Source organism: Rattus norvegicus, chromosome 19 (assembly GCF_021556685.1).
Source record: "Rattus norvegicus strain SHRSP/BbbUtx chromosome 19, alternate assembly SHRSP_T2T, whole genome shotgun sequence".
Lineage (NCBI taxonomy): Eukaryota > Metazoa > Chordata > Mammalia > Rodentia > Muridae > Rattus > Rattus norvegicus.
The window spans coordinates 14,188,098-14,209,691 of NC_141552.1; the positions used below are offsets into that span (position 1 = coordinate 14,188,098).

The following is a 21,594-nucleotide window of genomic DNA, read 5'->3' on the forward strand; positions in this document are numbered from 1 at the left end:
CTGAGGGGAGGGCAGATGAATGGAGTTGAGCTGCAGGATGTGAGGTTCACAGAGAATAAATAAGAAGTTAAAAAAAATAAGAAATAAGCACAGTGGGGATGAAGCTGTGAATGCTTGGCATGGGGACGTTTGGCAGTGGACTGGGCATTTTAGGGGTGGGGTGGGATTGGCGTGGGTTCTGGAGTAGTAAGGATGGTGTCTGTTCTTGTCTTTTGGGGAAACTCCTCGGTCTTCTCCCATCCCTTCTCCACCTCTACCCCCACCTCCAACCGCCTTAACTGCCTCCTACCACAGCACAGGCTTCTGGGCATCGGCCTCTTTCTGCTCAAGCTCTTCTATGTGCTCGGGGGTGGTACAAGCTTTTAAAAGTCCCAGGCAGTGGGCAGACCACTAACACTCTCCTGGCATCCCCATCCTCTCTCAGGACTTATGGTGCCAGAGCGGTTATCACAGGAGTTTTGATACTGCTGTGGACTGTCCATAGAGCCCTGCTTTCTGAGCCTCCCATGTCCACCCTGTTCCTGTCCAGGTTCCTGGCTGTCACATTTCTGCACGATGGTGAACAAGTTTGTTTTTCTGATTCTCATAACAAGAAAAGGTTAAGACTAAACTATCTAATCTTCAACCCCATCCCAGATCTGAGGAGGAGAAATGTTGCCTGAATAAAAGGAAATTCAGAGCAAACAGCTTCCAAACCTAAGAAATGACAGAAATTGTTGGCTACCCTGGGAGTCAGACAGCAAATATTCCTGTGTCACTGTGGCATCCACCTTCAACTCACTGGGCCAGGAGCTCTGACAACAATCCTTTGAAGCAGGTCACTTGAAGGACTATCCTATTTTTTTTTCCAAAAACTGGGACACAGACTTCCCCATGATCAACTTCTGCACAGTCTGGACAGCTTTCTGGCAGCAGTAGAGGTAAGTAGGTAGTATTTCACCCAATGGTTCTTTAGATCCCATCATCTTTTTCAGAATAGATTGGGGACACTACCAGGAGTTGAGGTCTCTCCCACTGTGAAAAGCCTTTAACTATTAGGACATCTGAAATGGCAGATTCTTCAGATCTCTAAAGGATTTGAGAACCACCTTTGTATGAAATGTCTATCTCAGTGGACAAATGTGGCTTTTTTCCCAAGGGATTTACTTCCTACTTAACTTTAAAAACATACACAGGAAGTTAAATAAAGCTTATTTCTGTACCTAACTAAAGCAGTACCTAACATGACTGGAAGACTGATTATTTATAGTTGGAAAGTACTAGCTTGAATTCCTTAATTATCCACGGCAGTGTGCAGTAGTAATTTTATAAAATTAGAATTTTACACTACATTGTGAATAAGTTGCATATACTTATATCTTAAAAATGAATTGAATCATTTATGCAAGTACAATTTTAAATTCTATCATCATTCAAAAATCCATGCCATCCTAAAATATTTGAGACTTTGTATTGCTTTCTAGTATAAATAGAGATACAGTGATCTATGATTTTGTCATTTTAGTCCCTTCTCCTGATTTCCCACAACATTAGACAGAGAATTGAGGAGAGAAAGAGAAAGGAAGAAAGACATCCCTGGTTCGAATTTCCTTTACTGTTTCCTCCCTGACCATGGCCAGTAAGAACTTGCAACCAACCCCCTAACTGACAATAATCATCTACAGCCCACGGCAGTCAAATAACCACCCACCCACCCTTCCTCCTGAGAACGAGGGGGTCATGTTTTTTTAAGTTGCTTCCCAATGTGTGTGGGGTGACAACATGTTTTGGGGACCTTACAACAATTGGGATATTTTCCAAATCCTGGGAGATCTTGCAGTTTCATATGTGTCCAGACCCTGAATGTGGAGGGATTAACTGAAGTCCTGGCTACATTAACAATTGAAAATACAAACACACATTCCTACCATATGAGGAAGGTCACTGGATATCTACCCCTTGAAGTTTGCTCAAAACAATTAGTCAATTAGCTTTTTATTTATCTTCAGGTCACTTCTTAGTAAACAGGCAGAAAAGAGACAGATTGTTTGCCAAATTATATCAATTGCTTCTAAGCCACTCACCAATAGAGTTCCTGCCATCCTTTGAAGTTTCATCAGAGAGGCTCTATTTTGCACAGACTCACAATACTTATGTCTCCCATGTGGCAAACTAAAAGAACTGTTAAGATCTCCTTAAATAATTCAACAGTTTTCCCAATCCAAAGTCTCCCACCCTCCTCCAAAAAATCAAGAGATTCCTCACAAACATCTCCACTCACTTCGGTGCCAGTTTATATATCAGTCACATTTCTGTTACTGCAGAAAAATACTATGACCAAGAACAACTCAAGGAATACAGTTCTTCACATTGTGGTAACTTGGGGTTGGTTACCCCAACCCCAACTACCAAATTATTTCATTGCTAAGTCATAAATGTAAGGTGGCTACTGTTTTGAATTGTAATGTAAATATCATGTATAAAGTATGTCTCATATGTGGTTGTTCCCTGAAGGGCTTGCAACCCACAGGTTGAAAACTGCACTTGTGTGTGGTGGTGGGAGGGGGGGTTGGGAGTTTTTTGTTTTGTTTGTTTGTTTTCCTTTTTGTCAAAACCCAAATGCTGATAAGAACATAGGCCAATATCAGGCTCTTCAATTTTATTCCATTAGGCACTGTGTCTGCTCTCATGATATTAACATGCTGGTTTTTCTTTTTTACTATTCCCCAAAATGAAGGTGAAATCATTAAAGGTGATGCCTCCCGCAGTGCTTTACTGTCTTATTAGTTAGCAGTGTCTGACTGCCCTGCTCAGTTGTGCTTTCATGTGAGTTCTGAGATTTTTTTTTCATTCCCATGAAGATCTGTATTGGGATTATAATGGGATGGATTTAAACCTGTAGATGACTCTGGTAGGATTCGATATAATAATATAAATCATACTGATACATGAAAATGAGAGGCCTCTTCATTTTCTGGTTTCTTCAGTTTTTTTTTATTATTCCTAATGATTTCATTTTAACAAGTCTTTACTTCCTTAGATATTACAAGATTTTTATTCTGAATGGGTTTGTTTTCTTGGCTTCTTTCGTCATATTTATTTTTGGTATACAGGAGTTCTATTGATTTTACTGTGATTTTAGTGAATGTGTCCATGAGCCATAGGAGTTTGCTAGTGGTTTCGTAGTGGTCTTTATATATGGATCATATCGCCTGCAAATGAGAATGCTCTGACTGCTTTCTTTCATATTAACATGCCTTTCCATCTCTCTCTTGTCATATTGTTTGGATAAGACTTCACATACTAGTTGAATTAGATGAAAAGAATGAACATCTGTGACTTATTCCTGATTTTAGTGGAAATCCATTATGATTTCCTCCAGTTAGTATGCTGTTGGCCTTGCATATTGCCTTTATAATGTTAAGGTATGTCTTCTCCATATCCCAGATTCTCCAGGACTTTTGCATTAATCACTGTGGGATTTTGCCAAAGAGATTGTCTGCCTCTACTGCAGTGATCATGTGTTTCCTGTTCTTGGTTTTCTGTGGTGAATTGTTTATTCATTTGTATTTGTTGAAACATTCTTGCACCTCTGCAGTCAAGCCAGCTTGATCACGGTACCTGACACTTTTGGTAAATGTCTGAATTTTATTTTCCAGGATATTATTGAGAAATTTTTCACTTAACTGTTCCTTCCAATCTTAGTTTCTTTTCTATGCTGTGAAGAGACACCATGAGCAAGGGAACTTGTAGAAGAAAGAGTTTATTTCAGCTTACAGTTTCAAGGATCATGAGTCTATGAATATTATGCTGGGGTACACGGCAGCAGGTAGGACACCATGTTTCTAGAGAACTGGCTGAGAGCTTACATCTTATGTGCAAGTCGGAGACAGAGAAAGTGTTAACTATAGATGGTGTTGAATTTGGAAACCTCAAAGCCCAATCCCATACACTCCTCCAACAAATCCGTATCTTATAATTCTTCCCGAATATTTCCACTAACCAGCAACAAACATTCATATATGTGAGTTTATGGGGGCCATTATCATTCAAATCACCATATTCCACTCCCAATTCCCCATAGATTCTTAAACATATCATAATAAAAATACATTAGCTCAGCTTCCAAAACCCCTGTAGTCTTTCGGTCTCTACACAGTTTATCCACAGTGCTTTTCGACCCTCCAGGAAGTCCCTTAATTATTCCCCTATGAAATCAAAAGGCAAATTGCATATATCCAATGTGTAATGACAAAAATATGTTATCATTGCAAAGGGAAATTGGGAATGTGGTGAGCCAGTTCAAGGCATTAACCCAACAGGGCACACTCCAGATTCTCTACTTCTGATGCATGACAAAGGGATTAGATGGGTCCACTGCTCTGGCTTTGCTGACTGCAACATAATTCCTAAAACTATGTTGTATCGCATAGATCTGTGGTGGTTGTGTTTTCATTGTCACTCATTTCTAGGAATTTTAATTTTTCCTTATGTGTTTCTCCCTTGGCCCTTTCAGTAGTGTGTTGTTTGTGTTGCTGACCTTCCACGAGAGTGTGTCCTGACTGCACTTTCTATTGTGTGATACCAGTTTGATTCCTTTGTGCTTAGATAGAATGCATGACACTACTTCACCTTTCTTATCTTTCCTGAGGGCTGTTCTGTGTCCTAATCCGTGGTCAATTTTGGAGACAGATCCACAGGCTGATAGAAAATATATGTATAGTTCAGTGTAGTTTGTTAGGTCCATTTGACTGATGATGTCACTGAATTCTGCTCCTTCTCTTTTGTTTATTTGCGTGTGATCTGCCAAGTGGTCAGAATAGACTATTAAAAACAATCACAACCACTATTATAGCTAATGGGTAATTTCAGATCTATGTGATAATTATATATTTAAATTTGTGACTGCTGTGTTTAATATGTATATATTTAGATTGTAGTATCTTTTGGTAATTGCAAAATATGAAATGAATGTCCTTACATCTTCTGGACAGGATTGGTTTGAAATCTATTCTGTCAGCTGGATAGAGAAACTGCATAGAATTGCGATAGGGACCTGTGTCTTAGGTCTGTTTCCCTAGTATATCCTCTACATCTCATGATGGTGATCCTGTTTCTGGCTAAATAATGTCTGTTCACTGGGGAATTGAGTTTAGTGACGTGCAAATATTATTTAAACCTATGTATTTAATTTTGTTAATTTTTGTGGGTTTTATTGTCTTCTTTTGATTGACTGTTCTAGTTTTGTTAAATTATTTCCTGTTTGCTCTGGTATTTTATCCTTCTCTTCAAACTAAAGTATTCCTTTTAGGATCCTCTATAGAGCTCCTTACTGGTTATACATATTTTGTAAATTTATTCATCATATGCCTTAATCAGCACAGTAGCTGTGCAGCTGCCTGCCCTCCATGGTATCAGATCTACTTTCCAAACAATAACGCTCAACTCTTACTGACTGTGTAGCATCTTGGCTGCTCTTTGTTGCACTTGGACAGCCCTCAGGACCAGGCTCTCCTCTCCCTTAACCATGGCTGCTGTCCTCTTCCTCTCTCCTCTCCATCACACATGTTCTTCCTTTATTCTCTGGCAGCTTCTTCCTCCTTCTTCCCTCCTCATGATCCTCTCTAGCAAAGCCCTCAAAGCTCACCTCCCCCATCTCTCTGCTGTGCAGCTGTTGGCTGTTGGCTTCTTTATAATCACAGTTAACTGGGAGCAGGGTCAGTTTTTGGAGGTTAACCAGTCTTGAGTTCTACATATTAGCATTAAAATACAAGCAGAATTAGGCCAATCCACTACAAGGATTTCTTTTGTTTTGTTTTGGTGTAAGTTTTCTTTTACCTTTTCACTTTTTATTTTATTTTTGGCTATTTTTTTATTAATTGGTTATTTTATTTATTTACATTTCAACTGTTGTCCTGCTTTCCACACTCCCATCATCATATCTTACATCCCATTTCTGCTCAGCTTTGCCTATATGACAGTGTTCCCCCACCTACACATATCCATTCCCACCTCACAACTCCAGCATCTACTTTTGTTGGGCAACAGGCCTCAGCGTAGACAATGGCCTCCCGCCACATGGGTGCCACTTAAATCAGTCCCCTTCTACACAGTTACCTAGAACCATAGACCCTGTATATACTTTGGCTGGCAGTTTATTCCCTAGGAGCTGGGGGATTGGTGACAGAGGGTCTGGTTAGATATTAAAGACCAATAGTTGCTGCTTTCTCTTCTTTTTCTGGTTATGGGTGAAATGGTGATTGTGTGCTTCATTTTTTGAAATTATTGAGAGATGATTTATTTCTTGGTTTTTCTTGGGTATAGTTTAGCTCATTGTCTTGGAGTTTCCCTACTACAATCCTCTGTTGTGCTTTCTTAGAGAAAAATATTGTTTAAATTTGGTTTTGTCATGAAATATTTTGGTTTCTCCATTTATGGTGATTGAGAATTATGCTGGGTATAGGATCCTTGGTCCGCATTACATCTGCCCAAGATTTTCTGGCTTTTGGAGTCTCTGTTGAGAAGTCTTGTGTAATTTAGATGAGTCTGAACTTATTTGTTACTGGTTATTTGTACCTTACCCCTTTTAATGATCTTTCTTTGATCTGTGCATTCAGTGTTTTAATTATTATGTTAATGGAGGAATTGTTTCTGGTATGATTAAATTGGCGTTCTGTAGGCTTGTTGTACCTTCATGGCCTTTTCTTCCTTTACCTTATGGATGTTTTCTGCTATGATTTACTGAATATGCTTACTGGACCTGTGAACTGGAAATCTAAATTCTCTTCTATTCTATTATCCTTAGGTTTGGACTTTTAATTCTGTCCTGAAATTCATGGATGTTTTGTATTCAATAAACCATACATGGTTATCTGAGATGGGTATTTTGTGATTTGTGGGGTGATCTCCTTGACCCCAACTGTTACACTTAGCACCACGTTTTATAATGAAACAAGGTCAAGAATGGTGACCTCTTGCCATAAACTATATGAAAAAGGCAGGTGAATTAATGTGTGTCAAGTATCAGTAGATTCCTGGGTGGTTTTTGCTCCGGGTTGGCCATATGCAACAGTTTCAAAAGCCCAAGTTTGATGTTCCTTGGGATTCCCAAGATGATGCACTCAGACCTGACAGAGAACACCCAGAATCCTCGTCAAAGAAATTGATTTATAAAATCGAGGGAACGTTACTAAGTCATGTTACAAAATATTTGATCACACTGTGATCTCCAAGAATGTATTATTTACTGAAAAAGTAGTGTGTGGTATAGCAGGGCCATGGCACAGACATTTAAAGCAAGAGTTGTTTATTCATGTAAACATGGACTTAATTACGGTATGGCTCACCTACCACACACATTTATGGCAAAGGTAAAAAGTGCACTTAGGTCCAGCAGATCAAGACACAACGTGAAAGGAAATCTAGATAACTAAACCAATGGAAAGTTTTTGAGTTAAAGGATTTTTAAGAAAGTGTTCAGAGGGAACAGGACTGCTCTTCTTCTGGGAGGTCAGTGAATCAGGAAAGACAGTTGGGAGCTTTACTTGACTTCAGCATCTGACTCCTGAAACTTCATTGGTAAAATTAATGTCTGGAATTTTGGATTGTAAAACAACAGGTTGGCCCTGCAGCTTTGGGCAAGGCCCATGGACAAAGAGATCGCACCTGATGGGAACAATCTTAAAAGCCATCTGATTCTGGTAAGTCACCTGAGAAGTCCTCAAGGAGAGAGGAATGAATGGGTAGCACCATAATAGAAGGCTTTAGGATCTCGGATAGTGCTACTCTAGATGCCTTGGAAATAGAAGCAGAAAATGTAAAGCTAAATGACTTCGCAGGAATTAGCTCATTTCTGATTATGATTTTTTCATATTGGTATTTTATATTTATTCTTTTTTTAAAATTTAAATCAAGAGCCTTAGGTTGTAAGGTGAGGCGGTCTTAGAATCAGAAAATGCTTAGAACACTTGTATGGCGCCCCACAACTAACACTATCTGGCTAGAAATTCTACTTTTAATCTCGTCATCATCGACAGCTTCCATTTAACCAGCAGGGTCCATGCCAGGCAGACACTGAGCAGGTTGTATGTTCTGTTAATCTCCACAACAACCCAATTCAGCAGAAACACCCCCATTTTACAGGTGAAGAAACTACAGCTCAAAGCAAATGAGTGTCAGGGTCCCCTCAGTCTCACTGGCTGTCACTCAGACCCACATCCTTCTCTGTAAAGGGAAGCCATGGGCCTGATGTGGCTGTGCAAGCTGACTCTGCTGAGATGATCAATGCTATTCTTGACCCTGGGAGAATTTAAGACAAGGTGACCCACAGACTCCTGGGATAGATTCTGCCTCTGGGTTCTAGGGTGGGACACAGTATCCCTTGTCGTGGGTCTCTACTCAGCTGAGGAGTCTGCTCCCATCTGTCAGCTTCTATGGCAGTGGTTCTCAACAGTCCTACTGCTGCAACCCTTTAATACAGCTCTTCATACTGTGATGATCCCCTCCATAAAATTATTTCATTGCTACTTCATAAATAATATTGCTACTCTTATGAGTCATAATGTACAAGGTATCTGATATGCAATCTCTGTGAAGCAGTTGCCACCCACAGGTTGAGAAATATTGCTCTATAAACTTTTTTTTTTTAATGAAAGGCTTTCACCTCAGAAGTGCCTGGAGCAGTTGTAAGAGCCCTGAAATACTGACAAGTTTTGGCAAGCCCAAGACTGCTTGCCTTAATGACAACAGAGATTCCTGGCTAAAGGCACAATCTGAAATCACTGTCCCCAGGTCATTTCTTGCCTAAGTTTTCCCTCATTACAATGTCTGTCTGCTTGGACATGTCTGTCCAGGAAGCCAGTCCATGTAGTCTCTGATACAGACAGAATGCTAAAGGCAAGAATGCTTTCCCTCTGTTGGCCCACAGTCATTTCTATAGAAGTAAGTTCAAATCCCCTGTGGATAAATGTGTGTCTCTCACATGGTGTGTGAGACTTGAAATGTCAACCGTTTGAGTTGACAAAAAACAAATTTCACTTCAGATTTACAGCTGACTAAAAATTATTTTTGGGAGAATGCAGAGGGTGGCCAGGCCTGCAGAGTCAGATCCCCTCCCTGCCTGGGATGATCCCACCCTCAGTAGACTTCAGCTTCACCTATAAGGTGTAATCAGAAAAATCTGACCGTAAGATTCTGAAGTCCACAATATGCAAACCCCTAAAGTTGGTAAACGGCCTATATGGGGGTTTTCTCCAGTTTAAACTATTCTGGCTTCTTTTCTCTCTTGTGCTGCAATCTGTTCTCTCAGGTCTGTTGATCCTGGAAGGACCTGGGTTCAAGTCAAGGCCTCGTGGGTGGGGAGGAAGATGTTCTGTTGTGTGAATGAGTATGGATTAAGAATGTAGCCCCACCAACAGATTGGGAAAAGATCTTTACCAATTCTACAACAGATAGAGGGCTTATATCCAAAATATACAAAGAACTCAAGAAGTTAGACCGCAGGGAGTCAAATAACCCTATTAAAAAATGGAGTTCAGAGGTAAACAAAGAATTCACAGCTGAGGAATGCCGAATGGCTGAGAAACACCAAAAGAAATGTTCAACATCTTTAGTCATAAGGGAAATGCAAATCAAAACAACCCTGAGATTTCACCGCACACCAGTGAGAATGGCTAAGATCAAGAACTCAGGTGACAGCAAATGCTGGCCAGGATGTGGAGAAAGAGGAACACTCCTCCAATGTTGGTGGGAGGCAGACTGGTACAACCATTCTGGAAATCAGTTGGAGGTTTCTCAGAAAATTGGATATTGAACTACCTGAGGACTGAGCTATACCTCTCTTGGGCATATACCCAAAAGATGCCCCAACATATAAAAAAGACACGTGCTCCACTATGTTCATAGCAGCCTTACTTATAATAGCCAGAAGCTGGAAAGAACCCAACAGAGGAATGGATACAGAAAATGTGGTACATCTACACAATGGAATATTACTCGGCTATCAAAAACAATGATTTTATGAAATTCATAGGCAAATGGATGGAACTGGAAAATATCATCCAGAGTGAGGTAACCCAATCACAGAAAAACACACATGGTATGCATTCATTGATAAGTGGCTATTAGCCCAAATGCTTGAATTACCCTAGATGCACAGAACACATGAAAATCAAGAAGGATGACCAAAAAGCAAATGCTTCACTCCTTCTTTAAAAGAGGAACAAGAATACCCTTGGCAGGGAATAGAGAGGCAAAGATTAAAACAGAGGCAGAAGGAACACCCATTCAGAGCCTGCTCCACATGTGGCCCATACATATACAGCCACCCAATTAGATAAGATGGATGAAGCAAAGAAGTGCAGGCAGACAGGAGCCGGATGTAGATCGCTCCTGAGAGACACAGCCAGAATACAGCAAATACAGAGGCGAATGCCAGCAGCAAACCACTGAACTGAGAATAGGACCCCCGTTGAAGGAATCTTAGAAAGGACTGAAAGAGCTCAAGGGGGTTAAGACCGCATATGAAAAACAATTCCAACCAACCAGAGCTTCCAGGGACTAAGCCACTACCCAAAGACTGACCCTGGGCTCCAACTGCATACGTAGCAATGAATAGCCTAGTCAGAGCACCAGTGGAAGGGGAAGCCCTTGGTCCTGCCAAGACTGAACCCCCAGTGAACGTGATTGTTGGGGGGAGGGTGGTAATGGTGGGAGGATGGGGAGGGGGACAGCCATATAGAAGAGGGGGGGTTAGGAGGATGTTGGCCAGGGAAACCGGGAAAGAGAATACAATCGAAATGTAAATAAGAAATACTCAAGTTAATAAAGAAAAAAAAAAAAAAAAAGAATGTAGCCCCACTTTGACTGGCCAACTAAGCTCCAGAAAATCTTCCCCAATCACAAAACTGGGCCATGTGGGAGCCTAAACTGTTTAAAGGGGAGAGCTGAGTGCTTTCTCCTGGAAGAAATACTTGGGGGTTGACTGTCACTTGTGAACCTTCTGTGTTAAGTCACTTCTCAGAAGGGAAGCTTTCCTCTAACTCTTCCATGGGACCCACCCAGCACTGGGGCCTGAGGATCCTATGGTGTTGCAGCTCTGAGCTGGGAGGGGTAGCTCTCACCCTGGCATGGAGAAGCCTGTATTCACAGCTGATCTAGATCTGAGGAACAGGGGCTTTTAAAGAAGCATGTGAGAGTATCTCCTGCAGGAGAGCCCAGTCTGCAGGGAAAGTCACACAGGACAGCGAAAAGTGACTTCGCAACAAACACAGGGAATGGGAACCAGGGAGGGCACTGGATGGATGGTCGGAGAGTTTGAGAAAGCCTGCATCTCCCTGAAAGACTTCCCACAACCATAAGTCCCACCACTGTCCCCTTCTCACAGGGGAGGCTCAGCGAAGCCTGCCACCTGCTGGGATCCCTGCAAACTAAAACCGGAGTGGAGAACTGAGGAAAGCACTTTGGTGGAGGGGGAGACACAAGTCTCCAGGGCCAGGTCAGCCTTCTGTCCCTTTGGTTCTCCTCACTTCACAGAGGTGCCTATTGAAAGGTAAAGCTCAAAACACACATTGCACCTCACACAATAATAGTGGGAGATTTCAACACCCCACTCTCATCAATGGACAGATCATGGAAACAGAAATTAAACAGTGATGTCGACAGACTAAGAGAAGTCATGAGCCAAATGGACTTAACGGATATTTATAGAACATTCTATCCTAAAGCAAAAGGATATACCTTCTTCTCAGCTCCTCATGGTACTTTCTCCAAAATTGACCATATAATTGGTCAAAAAACGGGCCTCAACAGGTACAGAAAGATAGAAATAATCCCATGCGTGCTATCGGACCACCACGGCCTAAAACTGGTCTTCAATAACAATAAGGGAAGAATGCCCACATATACGTGGAAATTGAACAATGCTCTACTCAATGATAACCTGGTCAAGGAAGAAATAAAGAAAGAAATTAAAAACTTTTTAGAATTTAATGAAAATGAAGATACAACATACTCAAACTTATGGGACACAATGAAAGCTGTGCTAAGAGGAAAACTCATAGCGCTGAGTGCCTGCAGAAAGAAACAGGAAAGAGCATATGTCAGCAGCTTGACAGCACACCTAAAAGCTCTAGAACAAAAAGAAGCAAATACACCCAGGAGGAGTAGAAGGCATGAAATAATCAAACTCAGAGCTGAAATCAACCAAGTAGAAACAAAAAGGACCATAGAAAGAATCAACAGAACCAAAAGTTGGTTCTTTGAGAAAATCAACAAGATAGATAAACCCTTAGCCAGACTAATGAGAGGACACAAAGAGTGTGTCCAAATTAACAAAATCAGAAATGAAAAGGGAGACATAACTACAGATTCGGAGGAAATTCAAAAAATCATCAGATCTTACTATAAAAACCTATATTCAACAAAATTTGAAAATCTTCAGGAAATGGACAATTTCCTAGACAGATACCAGGTATCGAGGTTAAATCAGGAACAGATAAACCAGTTAAAGAACCCCATAACTCCTAAGGAAATAGAAGCAGTCATTAAAGGTCTCCCAACCAAAAAGAGCCCAGGTCCAGACGGGTTTAGTGCAGAATTCTATCAAACCTTCATAGAAGACCTCATACCAATATTATCCAAACTATTCCACAAAATTGAAACAGATGGAGCCCTACCGAATTCCTTCTACGAAGCCACAATTACTCTTATACCTAAACCACACAAAGACACAACAAAGAAAGAGAACTTCAGACCAATTTCCCTTATGAATATCGACGCAAAAATACTCAATAAAATTCTGGCAAACCGAATTCAAGAGCACATCAAAACAATCATCCACCATGATCAAGTAGGCTTCATCCCAGGCATGCAGGGATGGTTTAATATACGGAAAACCATCAACGTGATCCATCATATAAACAAACTGAAAGAACAGAACCACATGATCATTTCATTAGATGCTGAGAAAGCATTTGACAAAATTCAACACCCCTTCATGATAAAAGTCCTGGAAAGAATAGGAATTCAAGGCCCATACCGAAACATAGTAAAAGCCATATACAGCAAACCAGTTGCTAACATTAAACTAAATGGAGAGAAACTTGAAGCAATCCCACTAAAATCAGGTACTAGACAAGGCTGCCCACTCTCTCCCTACTTATTCAATATAGTTCTTGAAGTTCTAGCCAGAGCAATCAGACAACAAAAGGAGATCAAAGGGATACAGATCGGAAAAGAAGAGGTCAAAATATCACTATTTGCAGATGACATGATAGTATATTTACGTGATCCCAAAAGTTCCACCAGAGAACTACTAAAGCTGATAAACAACTTCAGCAAAGTGGCTGGGTATAAAATTAACTCAAATAAATCAGTTGCCTTCCTCTATACAAAAGAGAAACAAGCCGAGAAAGAAATTAGGGAAACGACACCCTTCATAATAGACCCAAATAATATAAAGTACCTCGGTGTGACTTTAACCAAGCAAGTAAAAGATCTGTACAATAAGAACTTCAAGACACTGAGGAAAGAAATTGAAGAAGACCTCAGAAGATGGAAAGATCTCCCATGCTCATGGATTGGCAGGATTAATATAGTAAAAATGGCCATTTTACCAAAAGCGATCTACAGATTCAATGCAATCCCCATCAAAATACCAATTCAATTCTTCAAAGAGTTAGACAGAACAATTTGCAAATTCATCTGGAATAACAAAAAACCCAGGATAGCTAAAGCTATCCTCAACAATAAAAGAACTTCAGGGGGAATCACTATCCCTGAACTCAAGCAGTATTACAGAGCAATAGTGATAAAAACTGCATGGTATTGGTACAGAGACAGACAGATAGACCAACGGAATAGAATTGAAGACCAAGAAATGAACCCACACACCTATGGTCACTTGATTTTTGACAAAGGAGCCAAAACCATCCAATGGAAAAAAGATAGCATTTTCAGCAAATGGTGCTGGTTCAACTGGAGGGCAACATGTAGAAGAATGCAGATCGATCCATGCTTATCACCCTGTACAAAGCTTAAGTCCAAGTGGATCAAGGACCTCCACATCAAACCAGACACACTCAAACTAATAGAAGAAAAACTAGGGAAGCATCTGGAACACATGGGCACTGGAAAAAATTTCCTGAACAAAACACCAATGGCTCATGCTCTAAGATCAAGAATCGACAAATGGGATCTCATAAAACTGCAAAGCTTCTGTAAGGCAAAGGACACTGTGGTTAGGACAAAATGGCAACCAACAGATTGGGAAAAGATCTTTACCAATCCTACAACAGATAGAGGCCTTATATCCAAAATATACAAAGAACTCAAGAAGTTAGACCGCAGGGAAACAAATAACCCTATTAAAAAATGGGGTTCAGAGCTAAACAAAGAATTCACAGCTGAGGAATGCCGAATGGCTGAGAAATACCTAAAGAAATGTTCAACATCTTTAGTCATAAGGGAAATGCCAATCAAAACAACCCTGAGATTTCACCTCACACCAGTGCGATTGGCTAAGATCAAAAACTCAGGTGACAGCAGATGCTGGCGAGGATGTGGAGAAAGAGGAACACTCCTCCATTGTTGGTGGGATTGCAGACTGGTAAAACCATTCTGGAAATCAGTCTGGAGGTTCCTCAGAAAATTGGACATTGAACTGCCTGAGGATCCAGCTATACCTCTCTTGGGCATATACCCAAAAGATGCCTCAACATATAAAAGAGACACGTGCTACACTATGTTCATCGCAGCCTTATTTATAATAGCCAGAAAATGGAAAGAACCCAGATGCCCTTCAACAGAGGAATGGATACAGAAAATGTGGTACATCTACACAATGGAATATTACTCAGCTATCAAAAACAACGAGTTTATGAAATTCGTAGGCAAATGGTTGGAACTGGAAAATATCATCCTGAGTGAGCTAACCCAATCACAGAAAGACATACATGGTATGCACTCATTGATAAGTGGCTATTAGCCCAAATGCTTGAATTACCCTAGATCCCTAGAACAAACGAAACTCAAGACGGATGATCAAAATGTGAATGCTTCACTCCTTCTTTAAATGAGGAAAAAGAATACCCTTGGCAGGGAAGGGAGAGGCAAAGATTAAAACAGAGTCTGAAGGAACACCCATTCAGAGCCTGCCCCACATGTGGCCCATACATATACAGCCACCCAATTAGACAAGATGGATGAAGCAAAGAAGTGCAGACCGACAGGAGCCGGATGTAGATCGCTCCTGAGAGACACAGCCAGAATACAGCAAATATAGAGGCGAATGCCAGCAGCAAACCACTGAACTGAGAATAGGTCCCCTATTGAAGGAATCAGAGAAAGGACTGGAAGAGCTTGAAGGGGCTCGAGACCCCAAAAGTACAACAATGCCAAGCAACCAGAGCTTCCAGGGACTAAGCCACTACCTAAAGACTATACATGGACTGACCCTGGACTCTGACCCCATAGGTAGCAATGAATATCCTAGTAAGAGCACCAGTGGAAGGGGAAGCCCTGGGTCCTGCTAAGACTGAACCCCCAGTGAACTAGTCTATGGGGGGAGGGCGGCAATGGGGGGAGGGTTGGGAGGGGAACACCCATAAGGAAGAGGAGGGGGGAGGGGGATGTTTGCCCGGAAACCGGGAAAGGGAATAACACTCGAAATGTATATAAGAAATACTCAAGTTAATAAAAAAAAAAAAAAAAAAAAAAAAAAAAAGAAAGGTGAGGCAAGCCGGGATCTCAACAGTCTTTGGCCAAAGAAGTGAGAGCCCACAGGGCAGAGCAAGGCAAAGCAGAGCCAGGCAGAGCAAAGTGAAGCCCTGCCAGTCAGCAAATAGGCCTTGCGCATGTGGGACTGGTGGCAGCAGTGCTTGCCCTTGCTCTCCTGGTGGTGCAGAACACCTGCCTGGATGTGGGGAAACTCACAGTGGCTTGTCCTCCAGCTGCAACTGCCAGTGCTTGGGGAGGGGGAAGTTGAAGATGCTCCCATGATCCTCCGATTTCTGGCCCACTTTGTCCACGGTTGTCCATGTTCAAGGCTGTGGTCAGCCCCGCCAGAAGCCCCGAGGACAGGTAGAGCAAGCACAACTGGCCAGCAACCACCATGGGCATCTGCGGTGGGACCCAGGCCAAGTAGCCACAGAGGCGCACCAGGCAGCCAGGCACCAGCCCCAAGCCTGTGCATACTGAGGCCAATGACACTCCACTAGTCCCTCCCACCATGCACATCCCACCCCTGGTAGGCAAGATCTCTCTGTCCAGGGCTTCCCCCAGACCTCCAACTACCACCAGCTCAATGAGCCTTTACTTAATTCTTGTTAACCATAATGGCTTGTCATAAAAGGTCATTGGGAAAGTCAATGATGAGATGAAAGCCTTAAAAGAAAACTAGAGAGACTTACAGAAATGAAGAAGAAAGCTCTCTTCCCAGTAGGAGCCTGGCAGTCCCAAGCTCAGGGCACCTCATGTCCAGTCTTGAACCCAGCATGCATTGTTGTGGAGAACCTGCCTGCTTAAGGACCTGGCTTCCCACTCATTCTCCTGAGATGATGACTTTAATTCTTTTAATTTTTACTGGTTATTTTCTTCATTTCCATTTCATGTGTTATCCCCTTTTCCAGTTTCCTTTCTCCACAAAGCAGAGTCCAGCTCACAAGCCTGAGCAGCTGCAGCCATAGTGCACCATGGGGGATCCTGGGGCAGACTGTTTCATCACCAAGATCCTGTGGACCCACAGGGGATGCATGACCTTAAAGGAACTGCAGAGTAGGATCAGGCTCCAGAGGCAGAGCTCTATGAGCTGCTGGGCAAGACTGCTTATTCCTATTGGAGACTGGAGATCAGGCAGGGATCATGCTGTAGGTGGCGGCTACTACTGAAGCCTGTGGCTTCAATCTCAAGTGCATCCAGGGACCATGCTACAGATTGCCCAAGCCTCTGCAAGCTCAAACTTCTGGGACAGAGTCATTATGCAAAATCCCAGAGAAACCTCTGCAAATATCCACACCAAGTTTTTAGGAACAGAGCTTCCAGGTCCTGAAGAATCATGAGCTTTCTGGGCTTAACCAAGAGGAGCCGGCCTTCTTCCTGGTACAGGGGGATTCTTTTCTCCTGCAAAAGTTACTACAAAGGAGACAGCCACAAACAGATCTGCTTGAAGCCACAGCCATGCAAGAGAGTCCAAGTCTGTGAGCACTTCACCCAGGCCAACTGCCGTTACCTCAATTGTCTCAGGTCTCATGACCTGTTGGACAGGAAGGTGCTGACCTCCGTGACTGAGCACGGGCTGAGTTCTGATGGGGTCCAGAACATCCAGGACATCTGCAACAACAAACACATTAGGAGGAGACCCACTGGCATGAGAGCTCCCCATGAACATCATAGCAGCAGGGCACACAGAGACAAAAGCAAAAGCAGAGACTGATTCCTTCCAAACAGTCTAGGATTTCTCTCCCATGTCTCATTTTGGCATCTGGTTCACTTTGTCCAGATGTCACCAGCTGTAAGGATTCCCTGGAGGATGTGTCTATAGCTGTCACTCAGGAGGTCAAGAACCTGGGGACCCAGGACTCTGCACAGCTTTCCTTGGTCTCATCTAAGGCTGCTGGTGTCTGAGGACCCAGTCACATGAGAGCAAGCCAGAGGTTTTCTGAGAATGGACATCTGGATGGCTTCTTTTCTAGAAATCCTACTGATTCTTTGTAAGCTCCTGCCTCCTCTGCTGGCTTTCTTCTTGCTGCAGCAAAAAGAGATGAGTCCATGTCCATGAGAACAGGCATGCCTTCTGGACACCGCATGGAGGTCAAGGGAAAGAATGAGGCTCCAGACATCGATTACATCCCATTTTAAATGGTTCTATTGATGGGGTGACAATGGAAGAAGCAACAGACTCAGGAATTCTAGGTAAAAGGAGAAACTCAGGGAAGGAGTTTGGCAATGTTCCTTCTCTTTCAATTCAGTGGAATAATTGAAGCACTATTGTTATTGGGTCTTCATTAAAAGTCTGGTAGAAAGGATGCATTAAAGCCATGTGGCCCTGATTATTATTATTTTTAATTTTTGGAGTGGCAGCCTTTAATGACTGTATCTATTTTCTTATGGGAATTATTCATTACCTTCCCAGATCTGTATTTAACTTGGTATTTGTTATCTGTTAGAAAAATCACCAGTATCAAATAGATTTTTCACTTTTCTGTAGTAAAGGCCTCTGAAGTAAGCCCTAATGATTGTTGAATTCACTCAGTGTCCTTTGTTATATCCCCCTTTTCATTTCTGATTTGGTACTTTAGATATAGGCTCTGTGGTTTGTCTGTCTTGTGGATCTTCTCAAAAAAAAAAAAAAAGCCAGCTCTTGCTTTGCTTGGCTCTTTGTATCATTCTCTTTGTTTGTAATTGATTGATTTTAGTTCTGAGTTTATTTCCTGCCATCAAATCCTACCAGACTCTCTATGGGATGAGGCTTTGCCTCACCTTGGTAACAGCAGCATGTGATACATGAAGCTTTTGCTGCTCTCTGTAGTGGGGACGACGTCACAATTTCACTGAAAACCATGCACAGCCTCGTTTTAGACTGTATTAAAGTAGCCCACGATTTCAGTGCTCCCTGCAAGGTGCCATGAGACAGTAGTAACATGAGTCTGCCTGCACCTCGACAGTTTTCACTAGGGACTTCTGAGTGATTTTATGAAAATTTATAGTGAGTTCATGGATGAACATGCACAAACACAAACGCACACACACACTTTACTGACATGGTGCACATTCTTTCCACACAAAGAAGAAAGTGAGTATTAATGAAAACACACCAATAAAGGAATTGATGGACGAGGTTGTGGGGAAGCTGGGGCTTAGAGTTATTTAAAGGCCCTGTGCAGGCTCTCCTTCTGTTGGAGGCTAAACTTCAAGTGCAATGGGGTTCTTTATTTTCTTTCTGTATAGCACACAGAGCTAGGGTGGAAACTAGTTTTTGAGCATATTTGGCAAGTACTAGAACACTGAATTAATTCCTAGGGCTGGAACCCTATTAATGTTCTACAGAATTACAGGGCAGGCTGGATGAAGACTCTCAGCTGACAATGTGGACATCTCAAGACAGGCACTGGACAATGGCTGACAGACTTGTATGAAGACTGGAAATGTTTGGCTATCTCAGAGGAAAAGAAGGCCCCTCCGACTACACTGTACTCTAAGGACAGTTTATTCAGGTAAGGGATGACATGAACTATTGTCTCATGTCACAGATGTCAGCACAAAATATCCTAGGTATTGTATGCCAATGGTAGCATTAACAGAACAAATCACACAGTGCTGTGAAGATATAGAATATGACTATATGTAGCAAGAACCAGGCCTCTTCTAGTTTCTAAGATCATACCTGAGAACCTCAAATATAGTAATAATGTGATAATGTGGTATAAGTCTAGTTACAACTAGTTTCTATTGTGACACAGATGACTCTTTTTGTGTCATGGTCAGCTTATAATGAATGACTAGACCTAAGCATGAGAATAACCAAATACTACATTGCTTCTCTAGCTGCTGAGCTTTTAAAAGCCCTGGTGTGACAGCAAGCTTTTGTGGACATCTGGATTATTCCTTCTGTACTTTAACTCTCTAAGTCAACCCCACTCTGAGTAAGTCAGTTCCATTCCATAAGTTGGAAATCAGTCAACTGGAAAAAAAAAATACTTTCTCAATACAAACACAGATTGGCCATGGAAAAAGGGCAGCTTGAACTGTCCCACCTAGGTCCTGGGCTTGCACAGGCCTGCTCTCCAAAAGAAACGTGTGTTCACAGCTGCAGGCTGCATTCACTATGGATGCTCTTGAGGTTCCTCCCTAAACTGCTTAGATTAAGATAATTTTGTTGCCATCTATCAAAAGAATTCATTATGCCAAACTGGCCTTTCTTCTGAATCTTCTGTTCTGTGGGCAGGGCAAAATCTCCAGCAACCCTCACAGCAATGTAGGCTGCCAATCTGGGACTCAGAATTATACCAGTGCAAACCAAGAACAGGGCAACTGGAAGAGACCTCATTGGGTTGTAGGAACCTCCTGTTCTGAGTCACTTCTCAGAAGGGGCACTTTGCTCTAACTCCTCCATGAGACCCAACCAGTACTGGGGCTGGAGGCTCCTTAGGTGTGGCAGCTCTGAGCTGGGAGGGGGAGCTGGCACACTGACAGGGAGAAGCCTGTTTTCACAACTGATCTGGATCTGAGGAGCAGGTGCTTTTAAAGAAGCATGTGAGAGTATCTCCTGCAGGAGAGCTCACTCTGCAGGGAAAGTCACACAGGACAGGGAAAAGTGGCTTCCCAATGTCCACAGGTCCTGTGACCCCAGGGAGGGCACCAGATGGTCCAAGAGTTTGAGAAAAGCCTGCATTTGCCTGAAAGACTTCCCTCAACCATAAGTCCCACCACTGTCCCAGACTAACACCTGAGGATCAGCAAAGCCTGCCACCTGCTGGGGTCCCCACAAAATGAACCCAGAATGGAGAACTGCGGGAAAGCACTTCCAGGGAGGGGGAGACACAAGTCTCTGGGGCCAGGCCTGGGGTCTGTCCCTTAGGCTCTCCTCACCTCCATTAGCCTCCTAGTGCAGAGCGCTGCAAGCCGGGATCTCAAAAGTCTTGGGCTGAAGAAGTGGGAGAAGGTAGCAGCAGTGGCGGTGGGGTCGACAGGGGAGTCGAAGACGGAATGGTAGCAACGCAAGCAGCGGCGGCGAGGGCGGAGGCCGGGGGGGGGGGGGGTGGTGAAGGAGAGGACAGGTGTGGGGGGGTCAGGGCGGGGGCAGGGTAGGGGCGAGGGCAGGCTGGGGGCGGGGGTTGGGACGGGTCTGAGTTGAGGGCGGTGGTGGGACTGGGAGGGGGGATGGGTCGGAGGCGTTGTCGAGTGCGGGTGTGAGGCGGGGGCGTGGGCAGGGGCAAGAGCAGGGGCGGGGGCAGGAGCAGGGGCAAGCAGAGCAAAACCCAGCCCTGTCAGCTGGCAGAAAGACTCTGGGGCTGGACAGACTCGCCCTGCAGCTCTATTTTGGGGTGACAATGGAAGAAGCAACAGACTCAGGTATTCTAGGTAAAAAGAGAAACTCAGAGAAGGGGTTTGGCAATGTTCCTTCTCTTTCAAATCAGAGGAATAATTGAAGCACTATTGTTATTAGGTCGTCATTAAACGTCTGGTAGAAAGGCTGCATTAAAGCCTAGTGGCCCTCATATATATTTTTTAATTTTTGTAGTGGCATCGTTTAAATACTATCTATTTTCTTATGAGAATAATCTTATGACTCTTTGTATTATCCTCTTTGTTTGTAATTGAATGATTTTAGTACTAAGTTTATTTCCTGCCATCAAATCATACCAGACTCTCTGTAGGATAAGGCTTTGCCTCATCTTGGTAACAGCAGCATGTGATAAATGAAGCTTTTGCTGCTCTCTCTAGTGGTGATGACGTCACAATCTCTGTGTAAACCATCCACAGCCTGTTTTTAGGCTCTATTATAGTAGACCACCATTTCAGTGTTACCTGCCAGGTGCCATGGGACACTAGTAACACACGTCTGCATGCCCCTCAACAGTTTTCATTACAGTCTTCTAAGTCATTTTATGAAAATTGATA

At 42.7% G+C, this 21,594-nt stretch overlaps 1 long non-coding RNA gene and 1 pseudogene across 2 annotated transcripts in view; both read left to right on the forward strand.

The window, feature by feature from the left end:
• The first annotated feature begins 297 nt into the window (after nucleotides 1–297).
• The window catches only part of LOC134483176 (uncharacterized), a 28,263-nt gene continuing 6,966 nt past the window's right edge, over nucleotides 298–21,594 (forward strand). The window contains exons 1-3 of one of the 2 annotated variants that reach the window (XR_015643776.1): nucleotides 298–920; nucleotides 7,598–7,679; nucleotides 19,075–19,187. This is a non-coding gene — a long non-coding RNA (uncharacterized LOC134483176). Of the gene's footprint in view, nucleotides 921–7,597; nucleotides 7,680–19,074; nucleotides 19,188–20,478; nucleotides 20,636–21,594 lie in introns of those variants that run through there. The other variant, XR_015643775.1, reaches the window with a different exon arrangement.
• Nucleotides 16,668–17,954, forward strand: LOC147998815 (zinc finger CCCH-type antiviral protein 1 pseudogene; annotated as a pseudogene).